This window comes from Drosophila persimilis, unplaced genomic scaffold (genome assembly GCF_003286085.1).
Source record: "Drosophila persimilis strain 14011-0111.01,24,50 unplaced genomic scaffold, DperRS2 tig00001145-arrow-arrow-pilon, whole genome shotgun sequence".
NCBI classification, from domain to species: Eukaryota; Metazoa; Arthropoda; class Insecta; order Diptera; family Drosophilidae; genus Drosophila; species Drosophila persimilis.
Window position 1 is genome coordinate 292,801 of NW_020825426.1, and position 25,063 is coordinate 317,863.

General features: G+C 47.6%; 1 long non-coding RNA gene across 1 annotated transcript; it reads left to right on the plus strand.

Annotated features, from left to right (window-relative positions):
* Positions 1–2,738: 2,738 nt before the first annotated feature.
* LOC113566871 lies at positions 2,739–3,086 on the plus strand. The gene is made up of 3 exons (XR_003409257.1): positions 2,739–2,892; positions 2,975–3,003; positions 3,056–3,086. It is a non-coding gene; the product is annotated as an uncharacterized LOC113566871 (long non-coding RNA).
* The last annotated feature ends 21,977 nt before the right edge of the window (positions 3,087–25,063 follow it).

Consider the following 25,063-nt stretch of genomic DNA (forward strand, 5'->3'; position numbering starts at 1 on the left):
GGTTCGTGACGGGTGGCTGGCGGGGACCCCGCAAACCCTGAGTGGCGGGTAAGGTGGGCATAGAAAGTTTCCTCAGCATGTTGTTGGTCTGTTCTAACCCATTTCTCCTTCTGTTGCAGTACTCCTTGTACTTGATGCAGCCGCGGTAGCTGGCAACATGGGGACCGTTGCAGTTTGCACACTTCGGCACGTCCTCCCGCTTCTTGGGGCAGTCCTTGGGGTCATGTTTCTCTCCACACTTCAGGCATATGACTGCCCGGTTGCAGTAGTTTTTGGAGTGCCCAAACATCTGGCATTTGTGGCACTGGGGAACGCCTGGCGCGCGTATGGGCTTCTCGACCTTGATCCGTTGGCTGCAGATTGCCGTTAGCTCGTAGATGCTGTTGTTGGTCTCCTGAGGCTCTAGCTCAACCTCGAATAGGTCCAACGGCTCCTTCGTGAATCGCTTCGGAATATTGGCAATATGCCTCACCTTGTAGCCAAGTCTGTCGAGCTGTTCGCGCACCCAGTCTGTGGGTGTGGAGCGATGCAGGTGACGTATTACAATACGCATTCCCCTTTCGCTACGCAGGCGAAACGTGTGGTATTCCACACCTTCCCCCTCGGATAGGAGCCGGATTAGGGCCCTGTAGCCATCCATTGTGTGGCACATGACCTTTAGGGATCCGTTGTGGGCAGTCTTGGTGTCATATGTGCCTGCGCCAATGGCATTGTCAATGCATTGGAGCAGGGGAACGATCTCAGGGACGTTGGGGATGAATATGGGGGCTGGCCGCACAGTTCTGGCGTCAGCAGTAGCAGCAGCATCGGGTGCGTGTGCAGTGGTAGGGGCAGGCGGGGGGGTGGTGTGAGGAGTGGAGGGCCTGCTTGTGGGAACAGGTTCCTCGGCTACCGTCTCTCCCTCGCTGCAGTCAGCGTCCACATCCATGTCGTCATTGGCTACGTCGTCAGCATCCGAGAGTATTTCGAAATAATTCGTTATACTCCTCTGGCTAGAGTCGGGCTTCTCCTTGGGGATTGCTGTCCGCTTGTTCTTCTTGGCCGACGCCTTTATGATCGGCGAGCCCAAGGTGGTCGTCCGCTTTTTGTTTCGGGCCTCAAACTCTGCCATCAGCTTAGCAGTTGCTTTTCTCTCCATTTCCAGTTTCTTCCGCTGCTCCTTGAGGATCTCGTGCAGGGTCGGCTGGCTCTGCACAGGTGCTGCAAGGGCACCAGCAGAAACTGGGGGTCGTTGAGCGGCGTGGGCGGCTACACGAGCAGCGCTATCGGTAGTGGGAGCTGTTGCAGCTGGAGGGCGTTTAGCTACGGCGGCAGCTACGCGAGTAGGGGCGGCGGCTTTGGCAGCAGCAGGAATGGCAGCACGGGCAGCTGCAGCAGAGGCTCTGGTTACCATGGTAGCGAGGGGGGATAGCAATGGCTTGGTTGACAGTGCAGGGGACGGGGCCTGCATCATCTTGGCTGCAGCGGCAGCTGATGTTGATGGCATGTCGCTCGTCAGATCCGCCAATGAGCTCGAGCGACAGGAGAGGGGGCGCATTAGCTGCGGGGAGGAATGGAGGTCGTCTTCGCTGTCCGAACAGGGAGCATGTGAGGCCGCAGTGGGCTTCTTCTTCGACTTGGGACACGGTTTGCGCACCATTGTTTATGTTTTGTGGCTTTATTAGCACGAATTAACACACGTGTGAGAATGTTGGGGGGGGGGGGGACAGCAGCGGCTGCAGCCTACCCCACGTTTTTTCACTGTCGGCACTAGGGTTATGTTCGGGTATTGAACAATTTCTACACGGCACAACACTTCGCGCTGCCCGGAATGTATTTGCAGAATATTGCACAATGTATATTTATACATGTGCAATAAATTCTGGGGTTTTGATGTGTCGTATGCAGCGGAGGCGATACGTAACTAACATAACGTAACGTAACCCGGCTCGAGCCTTGGCCTGCTCCAGCAGGTTAGGGGAGCCAGGGCTACGTTACGCTATGTGGACTTTATTGTACAGATACTTTCAAACTAGCATTTAAGGTACAATCTATTGGGGCTGTTAATATATATAAATGTATGTATACAGCTGTCTACAGGCTGCTGTTTAGCAGCCGTAGGCAGCGAATACAGTGCTTTTTACAGCAAGAAATCTCATTGCCAGCAGTTCTGCCGGCGCAATCATCTTTTTGTATAATTCTCTCCGCCTTGGCAAACAGTCCGTTTGCCAAAGGGGGGAGGGGGAGTGGGTAGAGTTAAAGCATAATACTCTCGACTTAGTTTAGATTTTAAATGTAGACTATAATTAAGGGGGAACATATTGGTTGCCTTACATTGGCAGGGAGGGCGATTATGTATACATATATGTTATTTATTCTAATTATTGTCTTCTATTTATTTTTTTTTGTCTTCTTTTGTTTCTCCTCTGCCCACTGGTCCGGGGCAGCCAGAGCTATTGTTTATTTTGTTTCTTCCTTCGTTTCTTCTTTCGTTTCTGTTCCGCCCTCTGGTCCGGGGCGGCCAGCATTGGGTTGAGTGTCTGTGTGGATGTGTGTGTATGTGGTTTTTTTTTTGATGTGAAAACTTGGTCAGTTCACTTAGTGTGACCTGACGCAATCTTTATTAATATTCTTATTACTATCTAGCAACATATAACATTATATCTGACAACATTACAAGTTTTGGCAACATAATTACATAAATATCGATAACATTGTGGTATTTCTTACAATTAATTAAAAATTTTTTTTTTCTTGCTTTATTTTAATTTTATTTTAAAATTAAGGTCAGGTTAGCCCGCTCGGCCGAGTGGCTGCTGGTCCGGCCACCGAGGATGCGTTGCCTGTGGATTGGCTCAATCGACCGAGTGGCTGCTGGTCCGGCCACCCGGGATGCGTATGGGTCTGGAGGATGTAAGTTTCGTGAAAGCGATGATGCATTTGCTTGCTATCTGTAAAAGATATAAAAACTTTTTGTTTTCTGTTTTATTTTCAGGTTTTGACTTTTGATGTGCGGAGAATTTGGTAAGTAGTTTGAGTTGTATTTTGGCTGAATTTAATTTAATTTTATTTGCAGGTTTATATTTTGTGGGTTTGGTGGTAAATTGTCGGCATTCAAGTTAAGTAATTTTTGTTTTTATATTTGTTGGCTTTTATTGAATATAATTATTTTATTTTCAAGTTGATTCCCTGGATGTTGTGTTGGGATGTCTTCTGGTTGCTTGCTTAGTTGCTGACGTTTTAAATTTTGTTTTATTTTCAGGTTTGCTGCAGATTGGGTAAGTGTTTTGAATTGTATTTTGGCTGAATTTAATTTTATTTTATTTGCAGGTTTTTATTTTATAGGTTTGGTGGTAAATTGTCGGCATTCAAGTTAAGTAATTTTTGTTTTTATATTTATTGGCTTTTATTGAATATAATTATTTTATTTTCAAGTTGATTCCCTGGATGTTGCGTTGGGATGTCTTCTGGCTGCTTGCTTAGTTGCTGACATATGTACATTTGTTATGTACATACAGTTAATTTCGTACACCATATGTGTTTTGTTTATTTAATTGGCAGGTTTTGTCTTCAGCTTTGTAATAATTTGTATGTACCTTTGTGTAGTTTATGTTGTTATATCTGTTGTCTTTTTTTTTTTTTTTTTTGAGGACTTTATTTGTTTTATTTTCAGGTTTGCGGCAGATTTGGTAAGTGTTTTGAATTGTATTTTGACTGATTTTAAATTTTATTTTATTTGCAGGTTTATATTTTATAGGTTTGGTGGTAGATTGACGGCATTCAAGTTAAGTAATTTTTGTTTTTATATTTGTTGGCTTTTATTGAATATAATTATTTTATTTTCAAGTTGATTCCCTGGAATGTTGTGTTGGGATGTCTTCTGGTTGCTTGCTTGGTTGCTGACGTTTTAAATTTTGTTTTATTTTCAAGTTTGCTGCAGATTTGGTAAGTGTTTTGAATTGTATTTTGGCTGAATTTAATTTTATTTTATTTGCAGGTTTATATTTTATAGGTTTGGTGGTAGATTGACGGCATTCAAGTTAAGTAATTTTTGTTTTTATATTTGTTGGCTTTTATTGAATATAATTATTTTATTTTCAAGTTGATTCCCTGGATGTTATGTTGGGATATCTTCTGGTTGCTTGCTTGGTTGCTGACGTTTTAAATTTTGTTTTATTTTCAGGTTTGCTGCAGATTGGGTAAGTGTTTTGAATTGTATTTTGGCTGAATTTAATTTTATTTTATTTGCAGGTTTTTATTTTATAGGTTTGGTGGTAAATTGTCGGCATTCAAGTTAAGTAATTTTTGTTTTTATATTTATTGGCTTTTATTGAATATAATTATTTTATTTTCAAGTTGATTCCCTGGATGTTGCGTTGGGATGTCTTCTGGCTGCTTGCTTAGTTGCTGACATATGTACATTTGTTATGTACATACAGTTAATTTCGTACACCATATGTGTTTTGTTTATTTAATTGGCAGGTTTTGTCTTCAGCTTTGTAATAATTTGTATGTACCTTTGTGTAGTTTATGTTGTTATATCTGTTGTCTTTTTTTTTTTTGAGGACTTTATTTGTTTTATTTTCAGGTTTGCGGCAGATTTGGTAAGTGTTTTGAATTGTATTTTGGCTGAATTTAATTTTATTTTATTTGCAGGTTTTTATTTTATAGGTTTGGTGGTAAATTGTCGGCATTCAAGTTAAGTAATTTTTGTTTTTATATTTATTGGCTTTTATTGAATATAATTATTTTATTTTCAAGTTGATTCCCTGGATGTTGTGTTGGGATGTCTTCTGGTTGCTTTCTTAGTTGCTGACATTTTAAATTTTGTTTTGTTATCAGGTTTGCTGCAGATTTGGTAAGCGTTTTGAGTTGTATTTTGGATAAATTTAATTTTATTTTATTTGCAGGTTTTTATTTTGTAGGTTTGGTGGTAAATTGTCGGCATTCCAGTTAAGTATTTTTTTGTTTTTATATTTGTTGGCTTTTAATGAATATAATTATTTTATTTTCAAGTTAATTCACTGGGTGTTGCGTTGGGATGACTTCTGGCTGCTTACTTAGTTGCTGACATACATATGTAAATTTATTATGTACATACAGCTAATTTCGTACACCAATATGTGTTTTATTTATTTAATTGGCAGGTTTTGTCTTCAGCTTTGTAATAATTTGTATGTAATTTTGTGTAGTTTATGTTGTTATATTTGTTGGCTCTTTTTTTTTTTTTAGGACTTTGGTTGTTTTAGTTTCAGGTTTGCGGCAGATTTGGTAAGTGTTTTAAATTGTATTTTGGCTGAATTTAATTTTATTTTATTTACAGGTTTGGTAATAGAGTGTCATCAATCAAGTTAGGTAATTTATGTTGTTATATTTGTTGACTTTTAATGAGTATAGTGTTTTATTTTCAGGTTTAAAGAAAATTGGTGTGAAAAAGAAAAAGTGATTTCAATTGTTTTTACGCCAATTGTAATTTTATTTTATCTGCAGTTTTATTTTTTGCTGGTTTGGTGGTAAGGTGTCAGCAATCAAGGTAAGTAGTTTATTGTTATATTTGTTGGCTTTTGATGACTGATGTTTGTTTTATTTTCGCTGGCTGTTGCGCTTGATGTCTGCACCTTGTTTGCGTATTTACTGACATTGTTTGTTATGTAAATAGTTATTTTGTACGTATGTATGTATGTATGTATGTATGATAGATTTGGTGGGTAGTTTATTGGCTTTTAATGATTTTTTTTTTTTTTAATGATTTTAACTTTATTTATTTACATTTCAGGTGGTAAGGTGTCAGTAATCAAGGACCAGCTTAGAATTTGTGGAGCAAAGTTGAGTGATTCCATGTATGACGTGAGGGGCCTTCGCCACATTTTGATGCAGCTTTATTCCAATGTAAATGGTTTTTGAAGCGTGTCTCTTCGAAGGGCTGTTGCTCCTGATGTCTACAAATTGTTTGAGTATTTATTTAAATTAATTTGTTATGTAAATAGTTATTTTATATTTTGTTTTGTTTTCAGGTTTTTCCAAAAAGTCGTGTTATCGTTTGCACAATGCCGATGGATCAACAATTAGCCAGGCGGCTGTATGATGCCTTCTTCTTCGTCCCCTTTATGGTCTGGCACAATGATCCTCTGGATTCCCAATGGTTGACCCCTTATTCTGTCCAGAATTACTTCTCTAGTGTATTTCCCTTGCGCGTACATTTTTCTGTAAACGTTGATCTGTAGCTCGCAGAATCTGTCCGGGGGTTTGTATGGTATTTTTTTGCGTTCAGCCTCTCTCTTGTCCATTTTATCCTTTTCTATTATTTCCTGTTCCTCGTTTTCTAGCCTCAACAGAGTAGGAAGTCCTTTCCTCAGGATGGGTACATACTTCTCTACTATTACTTTACGCTCAGCTTCGGAATAGTATCGAGTCGGATCCAGATCTGGATTTGGTTGTTCCTGAGGTTGTCCGTTACTACGCGGGAGGATGAACTTCCGGAGTTGATTGTCGTATCTATGGCGGCTAGGTTTCAGTCTATCAGGAATATAGGGGTTTATCAACAATCTGGCCACTTCTGAGTTGGGATGATCTTTGAGTGAGTCGGCGAAACGGCCACTAGCCTTTACATACACCTCTTCGATCGTTTTGACATTATATATGCTTCTAATATTGTCATTTCTTGTGTATCTTGTGGCCCTAACTGACCTTCTCACTAATTTGTTTTGGAGTGTTTGAATCTTTTTTATTAGTGAGTCAGAAGCTAGAGCCCCCCAGACTGGAATAGCATAGTACCAAATTGGCATAATTAACTGTTTAAGAATGGTCACTTTGCAGTCCCTAGCAAGATGGCTTTTGTTTCCAATAATCCAGTCGAGTTTTATTGACGTAGATATTGTCTTGTTTATGATGGTTTTGACATGAGGGCTAAGGCTTAGTTTCCGATCAAGGACAACCCCCAGATACGTTTGTTTAAATTTGTTAGGAATTCTTTGACCATTTATTCTAGGCGTGCTTTCCTGCTGTGTTCTACTGAGACTATTTAATGTGAAAAATACGTGGGCTGTTTTCTTTTCATTGATGCCCATTTCCCATTTTTTTGCCCAAACACTGAACTTATTTAGGTATTGTTCGTTCATTTTCGCCGCAACCGAGGGGAAGTCCGCTATGCTCATAATAATTGTGTCATCTGCATACGTAGCCAACATTCTGTTTTTTTCTCTCAGCACCGGTATCTCAGTGGGGTGATAGCTTCTCATGCAGTTTGGGAGAGGAATATCCGATGAGTATATGCTGTATAAAAGAGGACCCAAATTGCTGCCCTGAGGAACTCCGGCTCTTATTTTTCCAGTTCTCGATGTTGTGCCATTGTTGGTAATCACTTCGAAAGTCCTATCATTTAAGTAGCTTTCCAGCAGCTTGAAGGCCTGTAGGGACACCAGTTTTGACAGCTTGTATAACAGTCCCGTATGCCATACTCTGTCGAACGCTTCTGATATGTCTATAAATACAGCTGAACAGTATTTCTTTTCTTCGTAGGCCCCCATAATGAACTGTGTAACTCTTGCTAACTGCTGTTCAGTGGCATGTTCTTTTCGAAACCCGAATTGGTGTGTGGGAAGGGCTCTAGAGAAGTCATCAAAATCGAAAAGTCGTTTGATGAAGAGTTTTTCGAAGGTTTTAGCCAGACCCGATAGGAGGCTTATTGGCCGATAGGATGCTACTGACTGAGCAGGCTTGTTTGGTTTAAGAATCAGAGCAATTGTGGCATGTTTCCAAGCTTGCGGGAAATGTCCTAGTCTCATAATTGAGTTAAAGATTAAAAGGATGTATAATAATGCTTTCTTTGGAAGTGCCTTAATTAACGCATTGTCAATTCTATCCTTACCCGGGGCTTTGTTCAATATTAGGTTTTTAATTTCGATTGTCAGTTCTGGGAGTGTAAATGGTCTGAGAGGACGTGTTTGTGCTGTGTTTGTTGCTGCATCCGTCAGCTTCTGTTTTTCCAAGTCTAGGTCATTTTGTGTCGATTCACGTTCTTTTTCTGAGCTTGTATGTCTGGGTTTGAAACGTTCTTCTAAGTGTGAGACAAAGACCTCGGCTTTTTCTTCATTGCTTTTAGTCCATACAGGTCGCTGACTAGCATTTCCCGTTTGGGTGCAAATGGGCCAGTTTGGTTGTGGTTGTCTCTTTATTGTATTGGTTATTCTCCAAAGTTTCTTCATTTTGTATCTGTCTTGTGTGTTTATTCCTTCGAATTGTTTATTAATGTTGTTTGTTTTTAATCTTTTTAGTTTTTTTTGAAGGCTATTCTGAGCGGCTTTATACAAAGTTTTGGCCTCTTCCGTGCGGAATAACTTGAGTCTAAGATTTAATTGATTTTTCAGTTGGAGAAGATCTCTAGTTTCTTCGTCTAGTTTGTAGCGTGCTTTGTCTGTCCTCCGTTGACTGTTCAAGCTCCCAGGTCTTTGTCCTTGATTAGAGTTTTGATTTTTAGTAGCTAGTTTTACGGCGTCTTGTATGTTCCTCATCAGTATATTAACTGCATCTTCAATATCCAGGCCCGAGTGAATTTCCGTGTTTAAGTTAATGGTCCGTTCCAGGTGTTCCTTTAGTATATTGATGTTTGTCCTTTTTGTAATTAGCCGTCTGCTTATGGTGCTTTGGGTGAACATATCTGCCCTATTTTTTTCCATTTCGATGGTTATTGGCAGGTGATCTGAGCATAGACTAGTACAGGATTGGATTTTCAGCCTATGTCTTGTCAAGCCACCACAGACTGCAAAGTCAATGGCCGAGGGTCTTTTTCTGCTGTCGTATGGGTAGTGAGTGGCACCTCCTGTGGCCAAGATATTGTATCTGGCTCCAATGTTGACGGCTTCCATTAGGGCACGGCCCCTTTTGCAGGATCTGGCGTTCCCCCACCATGGGTGCTTTGCGTTCCAGTCCCCGCAGCAAAGGAAGCCAGAGGTACCCCCTATTATGTTGTCGAAATGCTGTAGTAGCGATCTAAAATTACTTTTTGACCAATTGAAGCTGGGTGGACAATATGTTGATGCAACTACAGTCATGTCTTTTCTATTGTTTGTGTTGGGGATAATTACTATTGGTGCACTTTGAAGAAATTCGGTCTGTATTGGCTCAAGCGCGGCATGTCTAATGTTGTCTTTTACATAAGTGACGACTCCTCCTTTTTTATGATTATTTGGATTGGCAGCGTGATATGTCAGGTAGTTCGGTATTTGTAATAAAGTTGCATCCTGTTTGACCCTTGTTTCGATGACCATCATTATATGTATGTTCGAATTTGTCATATGGGTTTCTAATTCAATCATTTTATTTTTTATTCCACAGGCATTCCAAAAGGCTACCCTTAATGTATTGGAATTGTTGTTGTTGCTGCTGTTGTTTGTGTGCATGAATAAAATTTGTATTGGCTGGATGTCAATGTTGTCTGTGATATTAACATGAGTCATTTTAGTTGTCTTCTTCCATTTGGCTGCTGTTATCTCTGTCTGCCCTGAGAGGCACGGACTTGCCGTTGGAGGGAAGGCTCTGCACTAGACTGCCTAGTTGACTGATGGCAGCCAGGATGTCACTTATGCTGGCTTCGATCTTGTTCAGCCTTTCTTCAAATCGCTTGCTTTCAGGTTCAGCCGGACCCACTGCCATTGTTTTAGAGGACTGTGAGAGTGCAATCTGCTCCTCTCGCAGTCTATTCTGGAATTTCTCCAGATGGCTGGCGGCTGGGTTGGGATTCATGTCAACGGCTATAGGAGCTATCCGTCCTTTCCCTACTTTATCCTTTTTTTGGCTGGTTGTTTGCTTTCTCTTTTCTCTGTTCTTAATCTTGGTAAGCCTTCTCTTGATTTCGGTACTATGGTGGCTGGGCTTGGGTTGGACATTTCTGCCAGAGAAAGGGTTTGTGAAGCCCCTCACTGGTCCACTTCGGCCCTCGTCACAGCCACTCACATCCCTGCGATGGCTACCTGCTGGAAAGGGGGCCACTCGGAATGTTTGAGGACGTTTGGATATCTGCTCCCATGCGCTGGGCCTCCCTAATGCTTGCTTTGTGAGTCTATCATCGTTGATCAGTTTGTTCACCTTGAGCCTGCTTCTGGCCGCTTTAAAGGCTGGACAGCCCTTAAAGCTGCTGACATGTTCCCCGTCGCAGTTTGTGCACTTGGCTGGGGTGTGTCTGGGCTTCGTGCATTCGGTTGAGAGGTGGCCTCTGGCACACTTCATGCATTTAGGCTCGTTCCGGCAATAGTTTCTGGTGTGACCATAGGCCTGGCACCTGTGGCATTGCAGGGGATTCCTGGGTGGCAGCTTTTTTTCAAATGCCACTGACTGGCCTCCTAATACATTTATCTTTAGAATTTCGTCATGCGAGCCATCCCTTTTCTGCTCAATCTCTAGATCGAACATGTTTATTGGCCTTCCTGTAGCTACATGCTTCATGTTGGCGCAGAATCTGACGACGAAGGCCCTTTTTTTTAATTCAGCAGAAATCCACTCATTCGTCGTCGAGTAGTGCAGGTGTCTCAGAATATAACGTGCACCACGCTGACCTTTTGGCTGGTGCGTATGCATTAGCAACTTTTGGTCTTGGAGGAGTTGTGTTATTTTCCTATGGGCGTTCATATCAACGCATTGAATTCTGATACCGTTCCCCGGGGTGCTTTTCGTTTTGAAGCTGTCCACCCCCGCTGTATAATTGAGTTTTTCTAGTAGGGGAACTATGGCTTTGACACCAGCTATGTGAATAGAAGGCACCCTCTTGCTCGAAGGCACTACCTGCCATGGAAGGAGCTCAGGCTGTTCGATATGGTTGCTTTCGCTGTCATTGAGATCTTTGCTATGCCTACTCATTGTGGGGAGTGGACAAGGCTGAGCATTTTCGTTTGGGACAGGGACGACGTGTGACACCCCAGTGTCATTACCTTTCTTCTTGGGGGGTGACGTTTTTTTTTTTTTTCGCTTTTTTGGATTTTTCCAATTATATACCCGCTTTGGGTTGAGGGCTCTCAGTGCTCCATACAGGGGAGGAACTGAGAGGCTGGGGTGTGAGCCGCCAGCAACCAAGCGCGTTGCTTTATTAATTTCTCTTTGTGGGCAGTATATGTCTTAATTTAGTAGATGTACATTTTTGTTTGTTTTTACAATTTAACTTTTCAACGGCACTCAAACACTTTTTACTGGTACATTTAATGGCACAATAATTTACAAACATATAAACTGCAGCAACGTTAAACACTTGTAACCTCTTTTTACACTCAGCAGGGGGGGGGGGGGGGGGGGGCAAGGGAAAAAGAAAACGAGACAGAGATAAACTTTTCGGCACTTTGACGGGGGGGACTAAACCACGAACACGACTCGACTCCACAACGTTCACGACACGACTTTTTTTCGTTTGGACAGAGATCCAGACTCGAGACTCGATTCCACGATCGGGGCAAATGGCTCCAAAAGTATGAATTGTCAAGAGTCAAGTGTGTGTGTGTGCGGTGAGAGTCAAGAAAGTAAAGTAAAGTGGGGCCACGCTCAAAAGTATGCTGTCTCTCCCTTGTAATTTTCCCTAACTTAAAATTTGATTTGATCCCCTGTGAGTTTGTCAACTTGATGTTTTGTTGGTTGTTGGTCTTCAGTCCCCTCTACTACCCTTGCCGCCTGCTGAGGGCAGACGACTAGGAATGTATCATGTACATGTGGGCGGGCAGTTTATAGGGAACGTAGTAGACGTATGCGAAGACTTGCATATTTGGCTCAATTTAGGCCGTAGTGGTGGGGTGTGGCGGCAACAGATGCTGATTTGAAAGTCGATTACGATACCGATAATCAATTGTCAGCACCGTTGCCGCCGAAGTTTTATCACAGATTGTAATGATTTTTTTAGTGGGGTGTCGGAGAACCGCACTAATTACGATAGTAACAATGGGGGGGGGGAAGAAGGGGTTAAAGAAATGAGATCGAAATGTGCAGAAATGTGCAGTGTTGCAACACGTAGTCAGTTGAGGAAATAGATAAAGGGAAAAGGTAAACAATGCAGGTGCTTTGCGTGGAAAACAGAAGGAAATACACTAAATAAAAAGAGACAAGCACTTGCAGAAATAACAATTCAGGTAAGTAGTAGACTGGAGTGGAGACGACGGAAAAACAGGTAATAAAAGAGATACTACACTGGAACAAAGACGAGACAAAACAGGTACAATTGATTTACGTTTACAATATTACAATAAACATAACAATTTAAAATAATGTCTATATCTTTTACTATAATTACAGGGAAGACAAGAAGCATCGGCCGGCATAGCAAAACACAATGCTTGTAAAGACATTGCGTTGCATACCGGCCGACCCCGTCGTCCCCCCTGGTCGTCGAAATTGGCGTCTTCCAAAGTCGTCAGAGGTAGGTGCAAGTCAGGTCGTTGCGGCTGTGGCTGCCCTCTTGGAGGACCAGTGGCACTGGTCCGGCCACCAGCTGGAAGCCAGGATTGACGGCACACATATTACTGTGGCGACACGGGTCCGGCCGCCAAAGTGAGATGGATGTGAGTGAGTGTGTGTGCGTCGGTAATTTTGGCCCTAATGTAGAGCGAGTGGCACTGGTCCGGCCACCATCTGTGGGCAATGGCGGTCGATGACACGCCTACTCGAACGGCACAGGTCCGGCCGCCCAAGTGTAATGGATGTTTGTGTGTGTGTGTGTCTGAATGGCTGGCGGTAAGTATTTTCAGAGCTCTTTTTTAATCGTATTTGTGGCTGATGGATTTTTCCTTTTCCAGGTCCATAGGGCACTCTGAATGCCATGGCACTGGATCCGGCCACCAACTAAGGACGATGGCGGACACGACACACATATACACGAGCGGCACAGGTCCGGCCGCCCAAGTGTAATGGATGTTTGTGTGTGTGTGTGTCTGAATGGCAGGCGGTAAGTATTTAATTGCTTTGATGGCGGCAGCGTCCGTTGTTAATTTTTGTTGTGGCATGCGATTGATATGCATTTGTCCTTTAATCCAGTGCAGTGGCAGAGATGTGTCCAATTAGTACACAGCGTTCCAGGATATCTGGTTGTCAAGATGGTACCTCATGTTGCGGGCGTAGGCCTTAATGTCATCCATGGAGTCGTCATCTGTCCACATCTCATCGTCATCATTTTCTTCATCCGTTTCAGGATCCGTCTCTGGAATGGCGGCTGGCGTTGGCCCTAACGTTTCTTGTGGTGGCTGTGGAGCTGGGGCAACCACTGTTGCTGCTGCCATTGTTGGTGGATTTTCCGATGTCACTGGAACTGCTGGAGTTGCCGTCACTGCCTGGGATTGGATGAGCGAGGTGAGTAGTGACATCATCGCTTCCAGCCTCTTTTCCAATCGCGTCATCCTCTGCGTATTCTCCAACAGTGCCTGGCTGCAGGATCCCTCGCAGGATTGGCGTTTCGGCTGCATCTTCTGCCGGGAGCGGTTGTTGGCAAGCTGCTGCTGCTGCTGCTGTCGCTGTCGCTGTTGTTGTTCGCGCTGCGGCTGCTGTAGCTGCTGCTGTTGTTGTGCCTGGGAACGGCTCAATGGCTGCTCTGGACGTCGTCGCCCAGTGCGTGGGCCAGAGGCAGCAGGCGTCTGTTTATTTGTATGTATTGGCGGCTGCTGCTGCTTCTGCTGATGTTGTTGTCGTCCTCTTCGTCGCCCAGGAGAGGAGACATTGAGTGGCGTCCGTGCTGCCTGCTGCTGCTGTCCACGCCGGGGATTGGCTGGCGTTTGAGCTGGCTGTTGCTGCTGCTGTCGGCGCCCTGGATGTGCTGGTGTTGTTCTTGCTGGTGGTGGCTGCTGCTCTGGCAATGGCTGCAGAAGCGAGCTGCGCTTGCGACGCAACTCCTGCCAGGCCACTCGGTGGGACAGAAGGCGGCCCCTTGCTGCCTTGAATGCCGGACATCCCTTGTAGGCGCTGATGTGGGCGCCCTGGCAATTGGCGCATTTAGGGGCGTCTGCCCTTGGCTTGGCACATGCCGTGGACGCGTGGGCACCCGCACACTTCATACAGACGAATGAACGCCTGCAGTAGGTGCGGGTGTGCCCGAATGCCTGACATCTGTGGCACTGGGCTGGGTCCACCGGCTTGGCCTGCCTTTCCACGGTCACCAACTGGTTGCCCAGCTGGGTTAATTGGAGAACATCGTGGTGGCTTTCGTCCGGCTTGGGGGCTATCTCCAACTCGAACTGGTCGAGCGGCTGTCCATCGGATCTCCCTTTAATGGCTCTAATAAATATAACATAATAACCCAATTCGGCCATCTGATTTTTTATTAGTTGGGTGCTTGTGGAGTGGTGTAGATCTCGCACGACGATCCGTAGCCCACGGTCACTCTTGTGCTGGTGTGTGTAGTGGCCAGTCATCGCCTCGTTGCCGTCGCCATCGCCCAGGACTGCCATGATGGCATCCCTGGTAGCCATGTCGCGGGCCTGGATACGGACACCATTGCGGCTGATGAGCTTGGTGTGATAGCTGCTGTTGCCCACCCTCGGGTCCTTCTGCAGCTTGTCCAGAATGGGCATAATGTCGGGGACAGCTGGCAGAATGATGGGGGGGGGAATAATTGTCGTTGGTTGGTGCTGTCGCTGCAGCATCCGATTTTGTCTGGCATTGGGCATACTCAGGGCGGGCAGCTGGAGCAGCCCAACGCCGCCGCCGCTGCTGCTGCTGTGGGTTCCTGTGCCGCAGCTACTAGTTGCGTTTGCAGGTGAGTGAGGTAGAGCTAGTGGAGCATTGGCTGGAGCAGGGGCAGGGGCAGGGGCAGGGGCGGGGGCAGGGGCATTTTGTGTAATTGTCCGCTGATGTTGTTGCTGTTGCTGGTTTGATTGTTGGTGATGGGGATGGTTTTGAGTTTGGGGGATATGGGATTTGCTTGCCTGTTGGTTACTTTCCCGGAGTCGTCGTTTGGCCGATGCATAATTGGCATCCAAATTGTCGTCGTCGTCATCGTCATCAAACTCGACAACCATATCATCACTGTCATCATCGTCGTCATCATCCACCTCGGCGCGGACGCGCTTCAGTGGCGAGCGGGCCGCTGCAGCAGAGGTGGATGGGATATCATCGGTATTGGCTGTGTTTGTTGCTATTGGCTGATGTTGTTGTTGTTGTTGATGTGTTTGCTGCTGCTGATGTTCCTCTGGCGGCGGTGGTGGGGGGGGTCCGCCTGTTAACATTGCTGTTAACAGGCATCGTCTGGCTGCCGACGTAATTGCAGTTGTCGTTTTTGTGTTTGATGTCGCTGTTTGTGTGCTGATGTATGTCATCATTGTATTTGTGGTTGTGGTATTGGCTGTGTGCATTGCATTTGAAACCGCTGCTGTGGCCGATCGAGCGGGGTTTGTGCCATGGCTATGGTTCGAGTTCGAACTCGCTCCCGAACGGGCACTCGAACACGAATCTTTTGTTGGCTGCTGTTCGTGTAGAGGCTGCTGGAGTGCCCTCTCGTACTGTCGCTGGTACGAGGTCGTTATCCGCTCTCTCTTTGCGCCTTCTCTCGCTCCTTGCTGTTTCCGGCTCTCTCCACACGAAGCATCGGCATACGGTGCATCGATACGTGTATGTGTGTGTTGGAGTGTGGGAAGCGGAATTATTGGCGCGCTCGGTACCGCTAGGCTTGGCTTGGCTTGGCATAGCGGTGCTTGACATTGCGGTGCTTTGGCTGACGCCGCTGCCGCTGCCGACGCCGCCAATGCCTCAAGCCGGCGACTACCGCTGCTGCTGCTGCTGATGTTCTGCTGCTGCTGCTGCTGCTGGCGTTCCTGGGTATGGACCGCCTCCACCCAATCGCCGATCTGGAACTGCTCCTGGCTGGTGAGATTGGGAATGGCCGCCCAGCTGTTGGGGCAGGGCAGGTCGGGGATGGGGCTTGTGGCCGGAGTGGCCGTGATGGTGGTGTCGGCATTTGTGGTCCTCACATACCCGGTAATGGTGGCTGGAGCCGGTCTAGAAATTGGAGGAAGTGCCTCCAACCAGGTGGCGGAGTCGGTGGATTGGCGTCTCAGTATCGCTGCGTTTGCCCCGGCGCCGGTGGCTGCGCTGTCGGCGCTGGCCTCGCCGTCGGCGGCGCTGTCGGAGCTGGCAGTGGAAATGGCTGATTTGGGGCGATCCCTGGCTGTGACGCCGTGTGGTCCTCGTCGTCGTCGTCCTCTTCTGGCAGTGGATCCGCGTGGCATAGCTGCGCTGGATTGGCTTTGGTAATAAATTTTTTCGACCGACGCGAGTGGAGATTTTGTCAAGTCAGATTGAATTACACAGTTTTTTTTTTTTTTTCGCTTTTTTGGATTTATCCAAATATATACCCGCTTTGGGTTGAGGGCTCTCAGTGCTCCATACAGGGGAGGAACTGAGAGGCTGGGGTGTGAGCCGCCAGCAACCAAGCGCGTTGCTTTATTAGTTGAGTTTGTGGGCAGTATATGTCTTAATTTAGTAGATGTACATTTTTGTTTGTTTTTACAATTTAACTTTGAACGGCACTCAAACACACTAGTACATTTAATGGCACAATAATTTACAAACATATAAACTGCAGCAACGTTAAACACTTGTAACCTCTTTTTACACTCAGCAGGGGGGGGGGGCAAGGGAAAAAGAAAACGAGAGAGAGATAAACTTTTCGGCACTTTGACGGGGGGACTAAACCACGAACACGACTCGACTCCACAACGTTCACGACACGACTTTACATTTGGATAGAGATCCAGACTCGAGACTCGATTCCACGATCGGGGCAAAAGGCTCCAAAAGTATGAATTGTCAAGAGTCAAGTGTGTGTGTGTGCGGTGAGAGTCAAGAAAGTAGAGTGAAGTGGGGCCACGCTCAAAAGTATGCTGTCTCCTCCCTGAAATTCTCCCTAACTTAAAATTTGATTTGATCCCCTGTGAGTTTGTCAACTTGATGTTTTGTTGGTTGTTGGTCTTCAGTCCCCTCTACTACCCTTGCCGCCTGCTGAGGGCAGACGACTAGGAATGTATCATGTACATGTGGGCGGGCAGTTTATAGGGAACGTAGTAGACGTATGCGAAGACTTGCATATTTGGCTCAATTTAGGCCGTAGTGGTGGGGTGTGGCGGCAACAGATGCTGATTTGAAAGTCGATTACGATACCGATAATCAATTGTCAGCACCGTTGCCGCCGAAGTTTTATCACAGATTGTAATGATTTTTTTAGTGGGGTGTCGGAGAACCGCACTAATTACGATAGTAACAATGGGGGGGGGGAAGAAGGGGTTAAAGAAATGAGATCGAAATGTGCAGAAATGTGCAGTGTTGCAACACGTAGTCAGTTGAGGAAATAGATAAAGGGAAAAGGTAAACAATGCAGGTGCTTTGCGTGGAAAACAGAAGGAAATACACTAAATAAAAAGAGACAAGCACTTGCAGAAATAACAATTCAGGTAAGTAGTAGACTGGAGTGGAGACGACGGAAAAAACAGGTAATAAAAGAGATACTACACTGGAACAAAGACGAGACAAAACAGGTACAATTGATTTACGTTTACAATATTACAATAAACATAACAATTTAAAATAATGTCTATATCTTTTACTATAATTACAGGGAAGACAAGAAGCATCGGCCGGCATAGCAAAACACAATGCTTGTAAAGACATTGCGTTGCATACCGGCCGACCCCGTCGTCCCCCCTGGTCGTCGAAATTGGCGTCTTCCAAAGTCGTCAGAGGTAGGTGCAAGTCAGGTCGTTGCGGCTGTGGCTGCCCTCTTGGAGGACCAGTGGCACTGGTCCGGCCACCAGCTGGGAGCCAGGATTGACGGCACACATATTACTGTGGCGACACGGGTCCGGCCGCCAAAGTGAGATGGATGTGAGTGAGTGTGTGTGCGTCGGTAATTTTGGCCCTAATGTAGAGCGAGTGGCACTGGTCCGGCCACCATCTGTGGGCAATGGCGGTCGATGACACGCCTACTCGAACGGCACAGGTCCGGCCGCCCAAGTGTAATGGATGTTTGTGTGTGTGTGTGTCTGAATGGCAGGCGGTAAGTATTTTGAGCGCCCTTTTTAATCGTATGTGTGGTTGATGGATTTTTCCTTTTCCAGGTCCATAGGGCACTCTGAATGCCATGGCACTGGATCCAGCCACCAGCTAAGGACGATGGCGGACACGCCACACATCTACACGAGCGGCACAGGTCCGGCCGCCCAAGTGTAATGGATGTTTGTGTGTGTGTGTGTCTGAATGGCAGGCGGTAAGTATTTTGAGCGCCCTTTTTAATCGTATGTGTGGCTTATGGATTCTTCCTTTTCCAGGTCCATAGGGCACTCTGAATGCCATGGCACTGGATCCGGCCACCAGCTAAGGACGATGGCGGACACGCCACACATCTACACGAGCGGCACAGGTCCGGCCGCCCAAGTGTAATGGATGTTTGTGTGTGTGTGTGTCTGAATGGCAGGCGGTAAGTATTTTGAGCGCCCTTTTTAATCGTATGTGTGGTTGATGGATTTTTCCTTTTCCAGGTCCATAGGGCACTCTGAATGCCATGGCACTGGATCCAGCCACCAGCTAAGGACGATGGCGGACACGACACACATCTACTGGAACGGCACAGGTCCGGCCGCCTATGAGTAATGGATGTTTGTGTGTGTGTGTGTCTGAATGGCAGGCGGTAAGTATTTAATTGCTTTGATGGCGGCAGCGTCCGTTGTTAATTTTTGTTGTGGCATGCGGTTGATATGCATTTGTCATTTAATCCATTGCAGTGGCAGAGATGTGTCCAATTAGTACACAGCGTTCCAGGATATCTGGTTGTCAAGATGGTACCTCATGTTGCGGGCGTAGGCCTTAATGTCATCCATGGAGTCGTCATCTGTCCACATCTCATCGTCATCATTTTCTTCATCCGTTTCAGGATCCGTCTCTGGAATGGCGGCTGGCGTTGGCCCTAACGTTTCTTGTGGTGGCTGAGGAGCTGGGGCAACCACTGTTGCTGCTGCCATTGTTGGTGGATTTCCCGATGTTTCTGGAACTGCTGGAGTTGCCGTCACTGCCTGGGATTGGATGAGCGAGGTGAGTAGTGACATCATCGCTTCCAGCCTCTTTTCCAATCGCGTCATCCTCTGCGTATTCTCCAACAGTGCCTGGCTGCAGGATCCCTCGCAAGATTGGCGTTTCGGCTGCATCTTCTGCCGGGAGCGGTTGTTGGCAAGCTGCTGCTGCTGCTGTCGCTGTCGCTGTTGTTGTTCGCGCTGCGGCTGCTGTTGCAGCTGCTGTAGCTGCTGCTGCTGTTGTGGTGCCTGGGAACGGCTCAATGGCTGCTCTGGACGTCGTCGCCCAGTGCGTGGGCCAGAGGCAGCAGGCGTCTGTTTTTTTGTATGTATTGGCTGCTGCTGCTTCTGCTTCTGCTGATGTTGTTGTCCTCTTCGTCGCCCAGGAGAGGAGACATTGAGTGGCGTCCATGCTGCCTGCTGCTGCTGTCCGCGCCAGGGATTGGCTGGCGTTTGAGCTTGCTGTTGCTGCTGCTGTCGGCGCCCTGGATGTGCTGGTGTTGTTGTTCTTGCTGGTGGTGGCTGCTGCTCTGGCAATGGCTGCAGAAGCGAGCTGCGCTTGCGACGCAACTCCTGCATGGCCACTCGGTGGGACAGAAGGCGGCCCCTTGCTGCCTTGAATGCCGGACATCCCTTGTAGGCGCTGATGTGGGCGCCCTGGCAATTGGCGCATTTAGGGGCGTCTGCCCTTGGCTTGGCACATGCCGTGGACGCGTGGTCACCCGCACACTTCATACAGACGAATGAACGCCTGCAGTAGGTGCGGGTGTGCCCGAATGCCTGACATCTGTGGCACTGGGCTGGGTCCACCGGCTTGGCCTGCCTCTCAACGGTCACCAACTGGTTGCCCAGCTGGGTTAATTGGAGGACATCGTGGTGGCTTTCATCCGGCTTGGGGGCTATCTCCAACTCGAACTGGTCGAGCGGCTGTCCATCGGATCTCCCTTTAATGGCTCTAATAAATATAACATGATAACCCAATTCGGCCATCTGATTTTTTATTAGTTGGGTGCTTGTGGAGTGGTGGAGATCTCGCACGACGATCCGTAGCCCACGGTCACTCTTGTGCTGGTGTGTGTAGTGGCCAGTCATCGCCTCGTTGCCGTCGCCATCGCCCAGGATTGCCATGATGGCATCCCTGGTAGCCATGTCGCGGGCCTGGATACGGACACCATTGCGGCTGATGAGCTTGGTGTGATAGCTGCTGTTGCCCACCCTCGGGTCCTTCTGCAGCTTGTCCAGAATGGGCATAATGTCGGGGACAGCTGGCAGAATGATGGGGGGGGGAATAATTGTCGTTGGTTGGTGCTGTCGCTGCAGCATCCGAGTTTGTCTGGCATTGGGCATACTCAGGGCGGGCAGCTGGAGCAGCCCAACGCCGCCGCCGCTGCTGCTGCTGTGGGTTCCTGTGCCGCAGCTACTAGTTGCATTTGCAGGTGAGTGAGGTAGAGCTAGTGGAGCATTGGCTGGAGCAGGGGCAGGGGCAGGGGCAGGGGCGGGGGCAGGGGCATTTTGTGTAATTGTCCGCTGATGTTGTTGCTGTTGCTGGTTTGATTGTTGGTGATGGAGATGGTTTTGAATTTGGGGGATATGGGATTTGCTTGCCTGTTGGTTACTTTCCCGGAGTCGTCGTTTGGCCGATGCATAATTGGCATCCAAATTGTCGTCGTCGTCATCGTCATCAAACTCAACAACCATATCATCACTGTCATCATCGTCATCGTCATCCACCTCGGCGCGGGCGCGCTTCAGTGGCGAGCGGGCCGCTGCAGCAGAGGTGGATGGGATATCATCGGTATTGGCTGTGTTTGTTGCTATTGGCTGATGTTGTTGTTGTTGTTGATGTGTTTGCTGCTGCTGATGTTCCTCTGGCGGCGGTGGTGGGGGGGGTCCGCCTGTTAGCATTGCTGTTAACAGGCATCGTCTGGCTGCCGACGTAATTGCAGTTGTCGTTTTTGTGTTTGATGTCGCTGTTTGTGTGCTGATGTATGTCATCATTGTATTTGTGGTTGTGGTATTGGCTGTGTGCATTGCATTTGGAACCGCTGCTGTGGCCGATCGAGCGGGGTTTGTGCCATGGCTATGGTTCGAGTTCGAACTCGCTCCCGAACGGGCACTCGAACACGAATCTTTTGTTGGCTGCTGTTCGTGTAGAGGCTGCTCGAGTGCCCTCTCGTACTGTCGCTGGTACGAGGTCGTTATCCGCTCTCTCTTTGCACTCTCTCTCGCTCCTTGCTGTTTCCGGCTCTCTCCACACGAAGCATCGGCATACGGTGCATCGATACGTGTATGTGTGTGTTGGAGTGTGGGAAGCGGAATTATTGGCGCGCTCGGTACCGCTAGGCTTGGCTTGGCTTGGCATAGCGGTGCTTGACATTGCGGTGCTTTGGCTGACGCCGCTGCCGCTGCCGACGCCGCCAATGCCTCAAGCCGGCGACTACCGCTGCTGCTGCTGCTGATGTTCTGCTGCTGCTGCTGCTGCTGGCGTTCCTGGGTATGGACCGCCTCCACCCAATCGCCGATCTGGAACTGCTCCTGGCTGGTGAGATTGGGAATGGCCGCCCAGCTGTTGGGGCAGGGCAGGTCGGGGATGGGGCTTGTGGCCGGAGTGGCGGTGATGGTGGTGTCGGCATTTGTGGTCCTCACATACCCGGTAATGGTGGCTGGAGCCGGTCTAGAAATTGGAGGAAGTGCCTCCAACCAGGTGGCGGAGTCGGTGGATTGGCGTCTCAGTATCGCTGCGTTTGCCCCGGCGCCGGTGGCTGCGCTGTCGGCGCTGGCCTCGCCGTCGGCGGCGCTGTCGGAGCTGGCAGTGGAAATGGCTGATTTGGGGCGATCCCTGGCTGTGACGCCGTGTGGTCCTCGTCGTCGTCGTCCTCTTCTGGCAGTGGAACCGCGTGGCATAGCTGCGCTGGATTGGCTTTGGTTGGATTTGGTAATAAATTTTTTTCGACCGACGCGAGTGGAGATTTTGTCAAGTCAGATTGATTCACACAGTTTTTTTTTTTTTTTTTTTCGCTTTTTTGGATTTATCCAAATATATACCCGCTTTGGGTTGAGGGCTCTCAGTGCTCCATACGGGGGAGGAACTGAGAGGCTGGGGTGTGAGCCGCCAGCAACCAAGCGCGTTGCTTTATTAATTTATCTTTGTGGGCAGTATATGTCTTGATTTAGTAGATGTACATTTTTGTTGTTTGTTTTTACAATTTAACTTTGAACGGCACTCAAACACACTAGTACATTTAATGGCACAATAATTTACAAACATATAAACTGCAGCAACGTTAAACACTTGTAACCTCTTTTTACACTCAGCAGGGGGGGGGGGGGGGGCAAGGGAAAAAGAGAGATAGAGAGAGATATAAACTTTTCGGCACTTTGACGGGGGGACTAAACCACGAACACGACTCGACTCCACAACGTTCACGACACGACTTTTTTTCGTTTGGACAGAGATCCAGACTCGAGACTCGATTCCACGATCGGGGCAAAAGGCTCCAAAAGTATGAATTGTCAAGAGTCAAGTGTGTGTGTGTGTGCGGTGAGAGTCAAGAAAGTAAAGTAGAATGGGGCCACGCTCAAAAGTATGCTGTCTCCTCCCTTAAATTCTCCCTAACTTAAAATTTGATTTGATCCCCTGTGAGTTTGTCAACTTGATGTTTTGTTGGTTGTTGGTCTTCAGTCCCCTCTACTACCCTTGCCGCCTGCTGAGGGCAGACGACTAGGAATGTATCATGTACATGTGGGCGGGCAGTTTATAGGGAACGTAGTGGTTTTATGCGAAGACTTGCATATTTGGCTCAATTTAGGCCGTAGTGGTGGGGTGTGGCGGCAACAGGTGCTGATTTGAAAGTCGATTACGATACCGATAATCAATTGTCAGCACCGTTGCCGCCGAAGTTTTATCACAGATTGTAATGATTTTTTTTTTTTAGTGGGGTGTCGGAGAACCGCACTAATTACGATAGTAACAATAAGGGGGGGGAAGAAGGGGTTAAAGAAATGAGATCGAAATGTGCAGAAATGTGCAGTGTTGCAACACGTAGTCAGTTGAGGAAATAGATAAAGAGAAAAGGTAAACAATGCAGGTGCTTTGCGTGGAAAATACAAGGAAATACACTAAATAAAGAGAGACAAGCACTTGCAGAAATAACAATACAGGTAAGTAGTAGACTGGAGTGGAGACGACGGAAAAACAGGTAATAAAAGAGATACTACACTGGAACAAAGACGAGACAAAACAGGTACAATTGATTTACGTTTACAATATTACAATAAACATAACAATTTAAAACAATGTCTATATCTTTTACTATAATTACAGGGAAGACAAGAAGCATCGGCCGGCATAGCAAAGCACAATGCTTGTAAAGACATTGCGTTGCATACCGGCCGACCCCGTCGTCCCCCCTGGTCGTCGAAATTGGCGTCTTCCAAAAGTCGTCAGTCGTTGCGGCTGTGGCTGCCCTCTTGGAGGACCAGTGGCACTGGTCCGGCCACCAGCTGGGAGCCAGGATTGACGGCACACATATTACTGTGGCGACACGGGTCCGGCCGCCAAAGTGAAATGAATGTGAGTGTGTGTGTGTGTCTGAATGGCAGGCGGTAAGTATTTTGAGCGCCCTTTTTAATCGTATGTGTGGCTGGTGGATTTTTCCTTTTCCAGGTCCATAGGGCACTCTGAGTGCCATGGCACTGGATCCGGCCACCAGCTAAGGACGATGGCGGACACGACACACATCTACACGAGCGGCACAGGTCCGGCCGCCCAAGTGTAATGGATGTTTGTGTGTGTGTGTGTCTGAATGGCAGGCGGTAAGTATTTTGAGCGCCCTTTTTAATCGTATGTTTGGCTGATGGATTTTTCCTTTTCCAGGTCCATAGGGCCCTCTGAATGCCATGGCACTGGATCCGGCCACCAGCTAAGGACGATGGCGGACACGACACACATCTACACGAGCGGCACAGGTCCGGCCGCCCAAGTGTAATGGATGTTTGTGTGTGTGTGTGTCTGAATGGCAGGCGGTAGGTATTTAATTGCTTTGATGGCGGCAGCGTCCGTTGTTAATTTTTGTTGTGGCATGCGGTTGATATGCATTTGTCATTTAATCCATTGCAGTGGCAGAGATGTGTCCAATTAGTACACAGCGTTCCAGGATATCTGGTTGTCAAGATGGTACCTCATGTTGCGGGCGTAGGCCTTAATGTCATCCATGGAGTCGTCATCTGTCCACATCTCATCGTCATCATTTTCTTCATCCGTTTCAGGATCCGTCTCTGGAATGGCGGCTGGCGTTGGCCCTAACGTTTCTTGTGGTGGCTGTGGAGCTGGGGCAGCTGTTGCTGCTGCCATTGTTGGTGGATTTTCCGATGTCACTGGAACTGCTGGAGTTGCCGTCATTGCCTGGGATTGGATGAGCGAGGTGAGTAGTGACATCATCGCTTCCAGCCTCTTTTCCAATCGCGTCATCCTCTGCGTATTCTCCAACAGTGCCTGGCTGCAGGATCCCTCGCAAGATTGGCGTTTCGGCTGCATCTTCTGCCGGGAGCGGTTGTTGGCAAGCTGCTGCTGCTGCTGCTGTCGCTGTTGTTGTTCGCGCTGCGGCTGCTGTTGCAGCTGCTGTAGCTGCTGCTGCTGTTGTGGTGCCTGGGAACGGCTCAATGGCTGCTCTGGACGTCGTCGCCCAGTGCGTGGGCCAGAGGCAGCAGGCGTCTGTTTTTTTGTAAGTATTGGCTGCTGCTGCTTCTGCTTCTGCTTCTGCTTCTGCTGATGTTGTTGTCCTCTTCGTCGCCCAGGAGAGGAGTCATTGAGTGGCGTCCATGCTGCCTGCTGCTGCTGTCCGCGCCAGGGATTAGCTGGCGTTTGAGCTTGCTGTTGCTGCTGCTGTCGGCGCCCTGGATGTGCTGGTGTTGTTCTTGCTGGTGGTGGCTGCTGCTCTGGCAATGGCTGCAGAAGCGAGCTGCGCTTGCGACGCAACTCCTGCATGGCCACTCGGTGGGACAGAAGGCGGCCCCTTGCTGCCTTGAATGCCGGACATCCCTTGTAGGCGCTGATGTGGGCGCCCTGGCAA